Source organism: Salvelinus sp. IW2-2015, unplaced genomic scaffold, assembly GCF_002910315.2.
Source record: "Salvelinus sp. IW2-2015 unplaced genomic scaffold, ASM291031v2 Un_scaffold463, whole genome shotgun sequence".
In the NCBI taxonomy this organism is placed as follows: domain Eukaryota; kingdom Metazoa; phylum Chordata; class Actinopteri; order Salmoniformes; family Salmonidae; genus Salvelinus; species Salvelinus sp. IW2-2015.
The window spans coordinates 724,049-733,290 of record NW_019942557.1 but is presented as its reverse complement, the minus strand read 5'-3'; the positions used below and the strand labels follow the sequence as shown (position 1 = coordinate 733,290).

The 9,242-nt window shown below is 41.0% G+C and overlaps 1 protein-coding gene across 1 annotated transcript in view; it reads left to right on the top strand.

The window, feature by feature from the left end:
* The first annotated feature begins 813 nt into the window (after positions 1-813).
* The window catches only part of LOC112068350 (E3 ubiquitin-protein ligase Midline-1), a 76,467-nt gene continuing 68,038 nt past the window's right edge, over positions 814-9,242 (top strand). Inside the window, exon 1 of the mRNA XM_024135481.2 lies at positions 814-946. The gene's annotated coding sequence lies outside the window, so the exon portion shown is untranslated. The remainder of the gene's footprint in view (positions 947-9,242) is intronic.

The window sequence follows — 9,242 nt, the reverse complement described above, 5'->3', positions numbered from 1 at the left end:
CGCTAACACAGCGTACCTATTAAACACACTGACAGCTAACACAGCTAGTCCAGTAAACACACTGACAGTCTAACATAGCTAGTCCTAGTAAACACTACTGACAGCTAAACACAGCTAGTCCTGAGTATCCATACTGACAACTACTACACAGCTAGTCCTGTAAACAAACGACAGCTCTTCTAAACACACTAGTCCTAGTAAACACAATGACAGCTAACTGAACAAGCTAGTTCCCAGTTAAAAGCTACACTGACAGCTACTAACACAGCTAGTCCTAGTAAACACACCGACAGCTACTAACACAGCTAGTCCTAGTAAACACACTGACAGCTACTAACACAGCTAGTCCTAGTAAACACACTGACAGCTACTAACACAGCTGGTCCTAGCAAACACAGCGACTTTCCCCTTATTTCCATCTTTCATTTGGCTTTTACAGCAAACGACCAAAAGCGAATCATGAAGTTCCAAAGTTACAGTGGGAGAACAGAGAAGTTCTCCCACCATATGGGTGGGTCGGGGGATGAATATTTGAGAATATTTTTTTAGAGTATAACGAAGGTGAATGAAAAGGGAAATAGTTGTACACTGTGTTTGTGGAAAGAACTGTAAAGGTAAAGGCGTTACCGTAATTCAGCTCCCCTGGGGGCAGAAGGCCTCAGCCCAGCTCTCTGTGATCCTGTGTAAACTTGTAAGGCAGATGAGAAGCAGAGTGTGAGTCAATAAAGTATGTGTGTGTGTGTACCCACCCTGATGAAGAGGAGGGTACAGCAGTGAGACAGAACAACTTACAACCTCCTGTCTCCTGTCTGTTTTCACCAGAGGAATCCTCTACCGGCTGACTGCTGTCTCACGGAGACATTCTGTCTGGTTCTACTTTTCTGCCATTATTCAGCTGGGAGAGACAGTCTCAAACATGGCAGGATTGGCAGCCACGGGGAGCCAGGTAAGATGCACACTGTACAGCAGGGATCATCAACTAAATTCAGCCGTGGGCCTACCTTTTTCTTGAGCGGATGGTCAGGGGGCCGAAACATAATTACAAATCATTTGTAGACTGCAAATTGACCGCAAGAAGACCAAACAGATATAATATTTGACAAAAACATAATTTCAAACCTTGTTTACATTTGTATAAGACCACATAGTATCTCTCTGTTATGCATAGGAATACTTTGGAACATATTTCCAAAATTGTAATAATATTTGACTAAAACATAATCACTTCAAATCTTGCTTACATTTGATTACGATCATCTAACGTATATCTATTAGGCGTGGAAATGCTTTTGTGTTTCTACAATCTTTTATGTTCAACAATATATATACGTGTGTATATATGTATGTATGTATGTATGTATATATATATATATATAAATATATACATATATATATATTTATATATACAGTTGAAGTCGGAAGTTTACATACACTTAGGTTGGAGTCATTAAAACTCGTTTTTCAACCACTCCACAAATTATAGATTTGTCGAGTTGGTTAGGACATCTACTTTGTGCATGACACAAGTAATTTTTCCAACAATTGTTTACAGACAGATTATTTCACTTATAATTCACTGTATCACAATTCCAGTGGGTCAGAAGTTTACATACACTAAGTTGACTGTGCCTTTAAACAGCTTGGAAAATTCCAGAAAATGATGTCATGGCTTTAGAAGCTTCTGATATGCTAACTGACATCATTTCAGTCAATTGGAGGTATACATGTGGATGTATTGCAAGGCCTACCTTCAAACTCAGTGCTCTTTGATTGACATAATGGGAAAATCAAAAGAAATCAGTCAAGACCTCAGAAAAAGAAAAAAAAATTGTGGACCTCCACAAGTCTGGTTCAACGCCTGAAGGTACCACGTTCATCTGTACAAACAATAGTATGCAAGTATAAACACCATGGAACCACGCAGCCTTCATAACGCTCACGAAGGAGACGAGATCTGTCTCCTAGAGATGAACGTACTTTGGTGCGAAAAGTGCAAATCAATCCCAGAACAACAGCAAAGGACCTTGTGAAGATGCTGGAGGAAACGCGTACAAAGTATCTATATCCACAGTTAAACGAGTCCTATATCGACATAACCTGAAAGGCCGCTCAGCAAATACTTGTTAGTGATGAAAAGAACATTTATCCCTATTTCATCAATCAGGGCTATCAGAGTAACTGTAATATTTTGCCAACTCACAGCTAACATTTCGCTTAGTTAGGAAAACGAAACTGAAGAGCTAACACAAGCTACGTCTTAGTAAAAACAATGACAGACTCAACAACGTTCAGAACTAGTCTAGTAGGACAACAATAACCATACAACCTCTCAGCCAGCTAACACAGCTAAGTCCTAGTAACCATCTCCAACAAAGTCAAGCACTGACAGACAATCATACACGACTAGTAACTAGTAATCACATCCAATAGACAGCTAAACAACACACACACTCTGCTTCACGATAATACAGCTAGTGCTAATAGTTAAGTAACACAAAACTAGAACACAGCTTAATAACCAAATAACTGGTAGTCTAGTAACACAACGCAGTAACATGCCTGAAACTAGCTACACACAACATACCGAGCTAGTTACCGTTCACGCTCACAAATTGACCACTATGACTGACAGCTACTAACACAAATATGTATAACAACAACACCGAAAACCATGAAAAATAGAAAAAAAGTCTAGTCCTATCTCTAACATACACACTTGATTCCTCGCAGCATACAACAAAACATCACCATACAACACACAGATACAGAATCCTCGTAGTCCTATTAAAATACACTGCTAGCAAGTTAACCAATAAACCATAATAATAATCATTACTACCTAAACACAAGCTAGCTCAATCCATATGTAATTAAAAACCACATACAAAAGACTCCGACAGATATACACCACATCACATCACCGACTAGTTATCCTTCTACCGTTAAATGGTATTAATAAACTAAACCTGACAGTAGACTACCTATCCCAAAGACTTATCTCACAATGCGACATCACACTACAAAATAAATCACAAACTAACAACTACCAAACAATGTCCCATCACTACAATAAATCTAAAAAAAAGACCTAGTTACTAGAAAAACATAACATAATGACACAGAAATAACATAAACATAAGTCTACGATACCTTAGTAAAAACCACTACTGACAGCTAACACAAGGCTAGTCCTCCACTAATACACACATGACCCAAGCTAAAACGAACAAGCCTTAGTCTAGAAACCACTGACAGCTACACTACAGATATCTAAGTCCTAGTAAATCATACTGGACAAACTACTAAACACATATTCTAGCTAGTCCTTTCTAAAAAGCTCTTAAATACTCAACTGTGAATATAACAAGACCAATAGATCATCTTAATTACCCAAAATGAAAAACACAAACACAACAGTCTCACGCATACCAAGTAAACATTACTAAAAAGGTAATGTAATTAAGCCACACTGACTATGCTAACCCACCACCAACAGACCATAACTCGCTTATTCCTAGTAATAAACAAATACTTAAATGCCAGTAAGCAGAAGACTAGACCTTACTGTATAACTACAGCTGCAATTCCATAAGTATCTACTATCACAACACACTAGACCAAATAATAAACACACATGAAAAATGACAACAACTAGACAATCTGCACAATTAACACTCACCGAGCTAACAAACAACATTCAGCTACCGTCTTAAAAAACAAGTAAAACCAACCAACAAACAAAACCAATACTCTCGGAAAGCTAACACAACAAAATTCAGCTTAGCAACTAAATCATTAACACATAGAACAGACTAAACACGTGTCTATGTCTAGTATTCATACTGACAACTACTAACACAGCTGGTCTTAGAAATCCATACTGACAGCTACTTAACACAGTTAGTCCTAGTAAACACACTGACAGCTACTAACACAGCTAGTCTATTAACACACACTGGCCGCTAACACAGCTAGTCCTATTAAAACACACTGTACACGCTAACACAGCAATGATATCCTAGTAAACACACTGACAGCTAACATAGCTAGTCCTATAACACATACTGACAGCTAAACACAGCTAGTCCTAGTATTCCACATCTGACAACTACTAACACAGCTAGTCCTAGTAAACAGCACTGACAGCTTTACTAAACACAGCTAGTCCCTAGTAAACACATTGACAGCTACTAAGCATTACTTCTAGTAAACACACCGACAGCTACTAACACAGCTAGTCCTAGTAAACCACACGACAGCTACAAGCTATCTAGTATAGACACACTGAAGCTACTAACACAGCTAGTCCTAGTAACACACTGACAGCTACTAACACAGCTGTCCTAGCAACACAGCGACTTTCCCCTTATTTCCATCTTTCATTTGGCTTTTACAGCAAACGACCAAAAGCGAATCATGAAGTTCCAAAGTTACAGTGGGAGAACAGAAGAAGTTCTCCCACCATATGGGTGGGTCGGGGATGAATATTTGAGAATATTTTTTTAGAGTATAACGAAGGTGAATGAAAAGGGAAATGTTGTACACTGTGTTTGTGGAAAGAACTGTAAAGGTAAAGGCGTTACCGTAATTCAGCTCCCCTGGGGGAGAAGGCCTCAGCCCAGCTCTCTGTGATCCTGTGTAAACTTGTAAGGCAGATGAGAAGCAGAGTGTGAGTCAATAAAGTATGTGTGTGGTGTGTACCCACCCTGATGAAGAGGAGGGTACAGCAGTGAGACAGAACAATTACAACCTCCTGTCTCCTGTCTGTTTTCACCAGAGGAATCCTCTACCGGCTGACTGCTGTCTCACGGAGACATTCTGTCTGGTTCTACTTTTCTGCATTATTCAGCTGGGAGAGACAGTCTCAAACATGGCAGGATTGCAGCCACGGGGAGCCAGGTAAGATGCACACTGTACAGCAGGGATCATCAACTAAATTCAGCCGTGGGCCTACCTTTTCTTGAGCGAATGGTCAGGGGGCCGAAACATAATTACAAATCATTTGTAGACCTGCAAATTGACCGCAAGAAGACCAAACAGATATAATATTTGACAAAAACAATATTTTCAAACCTTGTTTACATTTGTATAAGACCCACATAGTATCTCTCTGTTATGCATAGGAATACTTTGGAACATATTTCAAAATTGTAATAATATTTGACTAAAACATAATCACTTCAAATCTTGCTTACATTTGATTACGATCATCTAACGTATATCTATTAGGCGTGGAAATGCTTTTGTGTTTCTACAATCTTTTATGTTCAACAATATATATACGTGTGTATATATGTATGTATGTATGTAGTAATATATATATAATTAATATATATACATATATATATATTTATATATACAGTTGAAGTCGGAAGTTTAACATACACTTAGGTTGGAGTCATTAAACTCGTTTTTTCACCATCCACACAATTATAGATTTGTCGAGTTGGTTAGGACATCTACTTTGTGCATGACCACAGTAATTTTTCCAACAATTTGTTTACAGACAGATTATTTCACTTATAATTCACTGTATCACAATTCCAGTGGGTCAAGAAGTTTACATACACTAAGTTGACTGTGCCTTTAAACAGCTTGGAAAATTCCAGAATGATGTCATGGCTTTAGAGCTTCTGATATGCTAACTGACATCATTTCAGTCAATTGGAGGTATACATGTGGATGTATTGCAAGGCCTACCTTCAACTCGTGCTCTTTGATTGACATAATGGGAAAATCAAAAGAAATCAGTCAAGACCTCAGAAAAGAAAAAATTGTGGACTCCCACAAGTCTGGTTCAACGCCTGAAGGTACCACGTTCATCTGTACAAACAATAGTATGCAAGTATAAACACCATGGAACCACGCAGCCTTCATAACGCTCACGAAGGAGACGAGATCTGTCTCCTAGAGATGAACGTACTTTGGTGCGAAAAGTGCAAATAATCCCAGAACAACAGCAAAGGACCTTGTGAAGATGCTGGAGGAAACGCGTACAAAGTATCTATATCCACAGTTAAACGAGTCCTATATCGACATAACCTGAAAGGCCGCTCAGCAAGGAAGAAGCACTGCTCCAAAACTGCCTAAAAAAGCCAGACTACGGTTTGCAACTGCACATGGGGAAAAAGATCGTACTTTTTGGAGAAATGTCCTCTGGTCTGATGAAACTAAAAATGAACTGTTTGGCCATAATGACATCGTTATGTTTGGAGGAAAAAGGGGGAGGCTTGCAAGCCGAAGAACACTATCCCAACCGTCAAGCACGGGGGTGGAAGCATCATGTTGTGGGGGTGCTTTGCTGCAGGATGGACTGACACCAGTCCAATTATGTGGATATATTGAAGCAACATCAAGACATCAGTCAGGAAGTTAAAGCTTGTCGCAAATGGGCTTCCAAATGGACAATGACCCCAAGCATACTTCCAAAGTTGTGGCAAATGGCTTAAGGACAACAAAGTCAAGGTATTGGAGTGGCCATCACAAAGCCTAACCTCAATCCTATAGGATAATTTGTGGGCAGATCTGAAAAATAGTGTGCGAGCAAGGAGGCTACAAACCTGACTCAGTTACACCAGCTCTGTCAGGAGTAATGGGCCAAAATTCACCCAAATTATTGTGGGAAGCTTGTGGAAGGCTACCCGAAACGTTTGACCCAAGTTAAACAATTTATGGGCAATGCTACAAATACTAATTGAGTGTATGTAAACCTCTGACCCACTGGGAATGTGATGAAAAGAATAAAGCTGAAATAAAATCATTCTCTCTACTATTATTTCTAACATTTCACATTCTTAAAATAAAGTGGTGACCTAAGACAGGGAATTTTTACTAGGATTAAATGTCAGGAATTGTGAAAACTGAGTTTAAATGTATTTGGCTAAGGTGTATGTAAACTTCCGACTTCAACTGTGTAGATATATATACACTGCTCAAAAAAATAAGGGAACACTAAAATAACACATCCTAGATTGAATGAATGAAATATTCTTATTAAATACTTTTTTCTTTACATAGTTGAATGTGTGACAACAAAATACACCAAAATTATCAACCCATGGAGGTCTGGATTTGGAGTCACACTCAAAATTAAAGTGGAAAACCACACTACAGGCTGATCCAACTTTGAGTAATGTCCTTAAAACAAGTCAAAATGAGGCTCAGTAGTGTGTGTGGCTCCACCTGCTGTGTGACCTCCCTACAACGCCTGGGCATGCTCCTGATGAGGTGGCGGATGGTCTCCTGAGGGATCTCCTCCCAGACCTGGACTAAAGCATCCGCCAATCCTGGACAGTCTGTGGTGCAACGTGGCGTTGGTGGATGGAGCGAGACATGATGTCCCAGATGTGCTCAATTGGATTCAGGTCTGGGGAACGGGCGGGCCAGTCCATAGCATCAATGCCTTCCCCTTGCAGGAACTGCTGACACACTCCAGCCACATGAGGTCTAGCATTGTCTTGCATTAGGAGGAACCCAGGGCCAACCGCACCAGCATATGGTCTCACAAGGGGTCTGAGGATCTCATCTCGGTACCTAATGGCAGTCAGGCTACCTCTGGCGAGCACATGGAGGGCTGTGCGGCCCCCAAAGAAATGCCACCCACACCATGACTGACCCACGCCCAAACCGGTCATGCTGGAGGATGTTGCAGGCAGCAGAACATTCTCCACGGCATCTCCAGACTCTGTCAGTCTGTCACATGTGCTCATGTGCTCAGTTTGAACCTGCTTTCATCTGTGAAGAGCACAGGGCGCCAGTGGCGAATTTGCCAATCTTGGTGTTCTCTGGCAAATGCCAACCGTCCTGACGGTGTTGGGCTGTAAGCACAATCCCCACCTGTGGACGTCGGGCCCTCATACACCCTCATGGAGTCTGTTTCTGACCGTTTGAGCAGACACATGCACATTTGTGGCCTACTGGAGGTCATTTTGCAGGGCTCTGGCAGTGCTCCACCTGCTCCTCCTTGCACAAAGGCGGAGGTAGCGGTCCTGCTGCTGGGTTGTTGCCCTCCTACGGCCTCCTCCACGTCTCCTGATGTACTGGCCTGTCTCCTGGTAGCGCCTCATGCTCTGGACACTACACTGACAGTCACAGCAAAACCTTCTTGCCACAGCTCGCATTGATGTGCCATCCTGGATGAGCTGCACTACTGAGCCACTTGTGTGGGTTGTAGACTCCGTCTCATGCTACCACTAGAGTGAAAGCACCGCAGAATTCAAAAGTGACCAAAACATCAGCCAGGAAGCATAGGAACTGAGAGTGGTCTGGTGTCACCACCTGCAGACCACTCCTTTATTGGGGGTGTCTTGCTAATTGCCTATAATTTCCACCTTTTGTCTATACCATTTGCACACAGCATGTGACATTTATTGTCATCAGTGTTGAGTGGACAATAAGTGGACAGTTTGATTTCACAGAAGTGTGATTGACTTGGATTTACATTGTGTTGTTTAAGTGTTCCCTTTATTTTTTTGAGCAGTGTATATAACTGGCACCACCAGTTGGGGAACCCTGTCTAGAGGTCTACAATGTAGTATCCTAATTTGATCACCCGGTTGGAAGAGAACTTTCCTGAAAATGTTAAACTTGTAGTGTATTTGAGGTTTTAAATGGCTTCTGAAGTTTGTAATTTCCACTTTGAATGTTCCCTTAAGAAAGAATGTTTCAATCCCTACAAAAATGTCCATTAATTATAATCCAAATAATAATTGACATTTCCTGTTGCTACAGGATTATTTTTCTGATGTAGCAAACTGGTTCAAATTTAGATCCTACATGTGTAAGGACTAATCAAATCAAATGTATTTATATAGCCCTTCTTACATCAGCTGATATCTCAAAGTGCTGTACAGAAACCCAGCCTAAAACCCAAACAGCAAGCAATGCAGGTGTAGAAGCACGGTGGCTAGGAAAAACTCCCTAGAAAGGCCAAAACCTAGGAGAAACCTAGAGAGGAACCAGGCTATGAGGGGTGGCCAGTCCTCTTCTGTCTGTGACGGGTGGAGATTATAACAGAACATGGCCAAGATGTTCAAATGTTTTAAATGACCAGCATGGTCAAATAATAATAATCACAGTAGTTGTCGAGGGTGCAGCAAGTCAGCACCTCAGGAATAATGTCAGTTGGCTTTTAATAGATCATGAAGAGTATCTCTACCGCTCCTGCTGTCTCTAGAGAGTTGAAAACAGCAGGTCTGGGACAGGTAGCACGTCCGGTGAACAGGTCAGGGTTCCATAGGCCG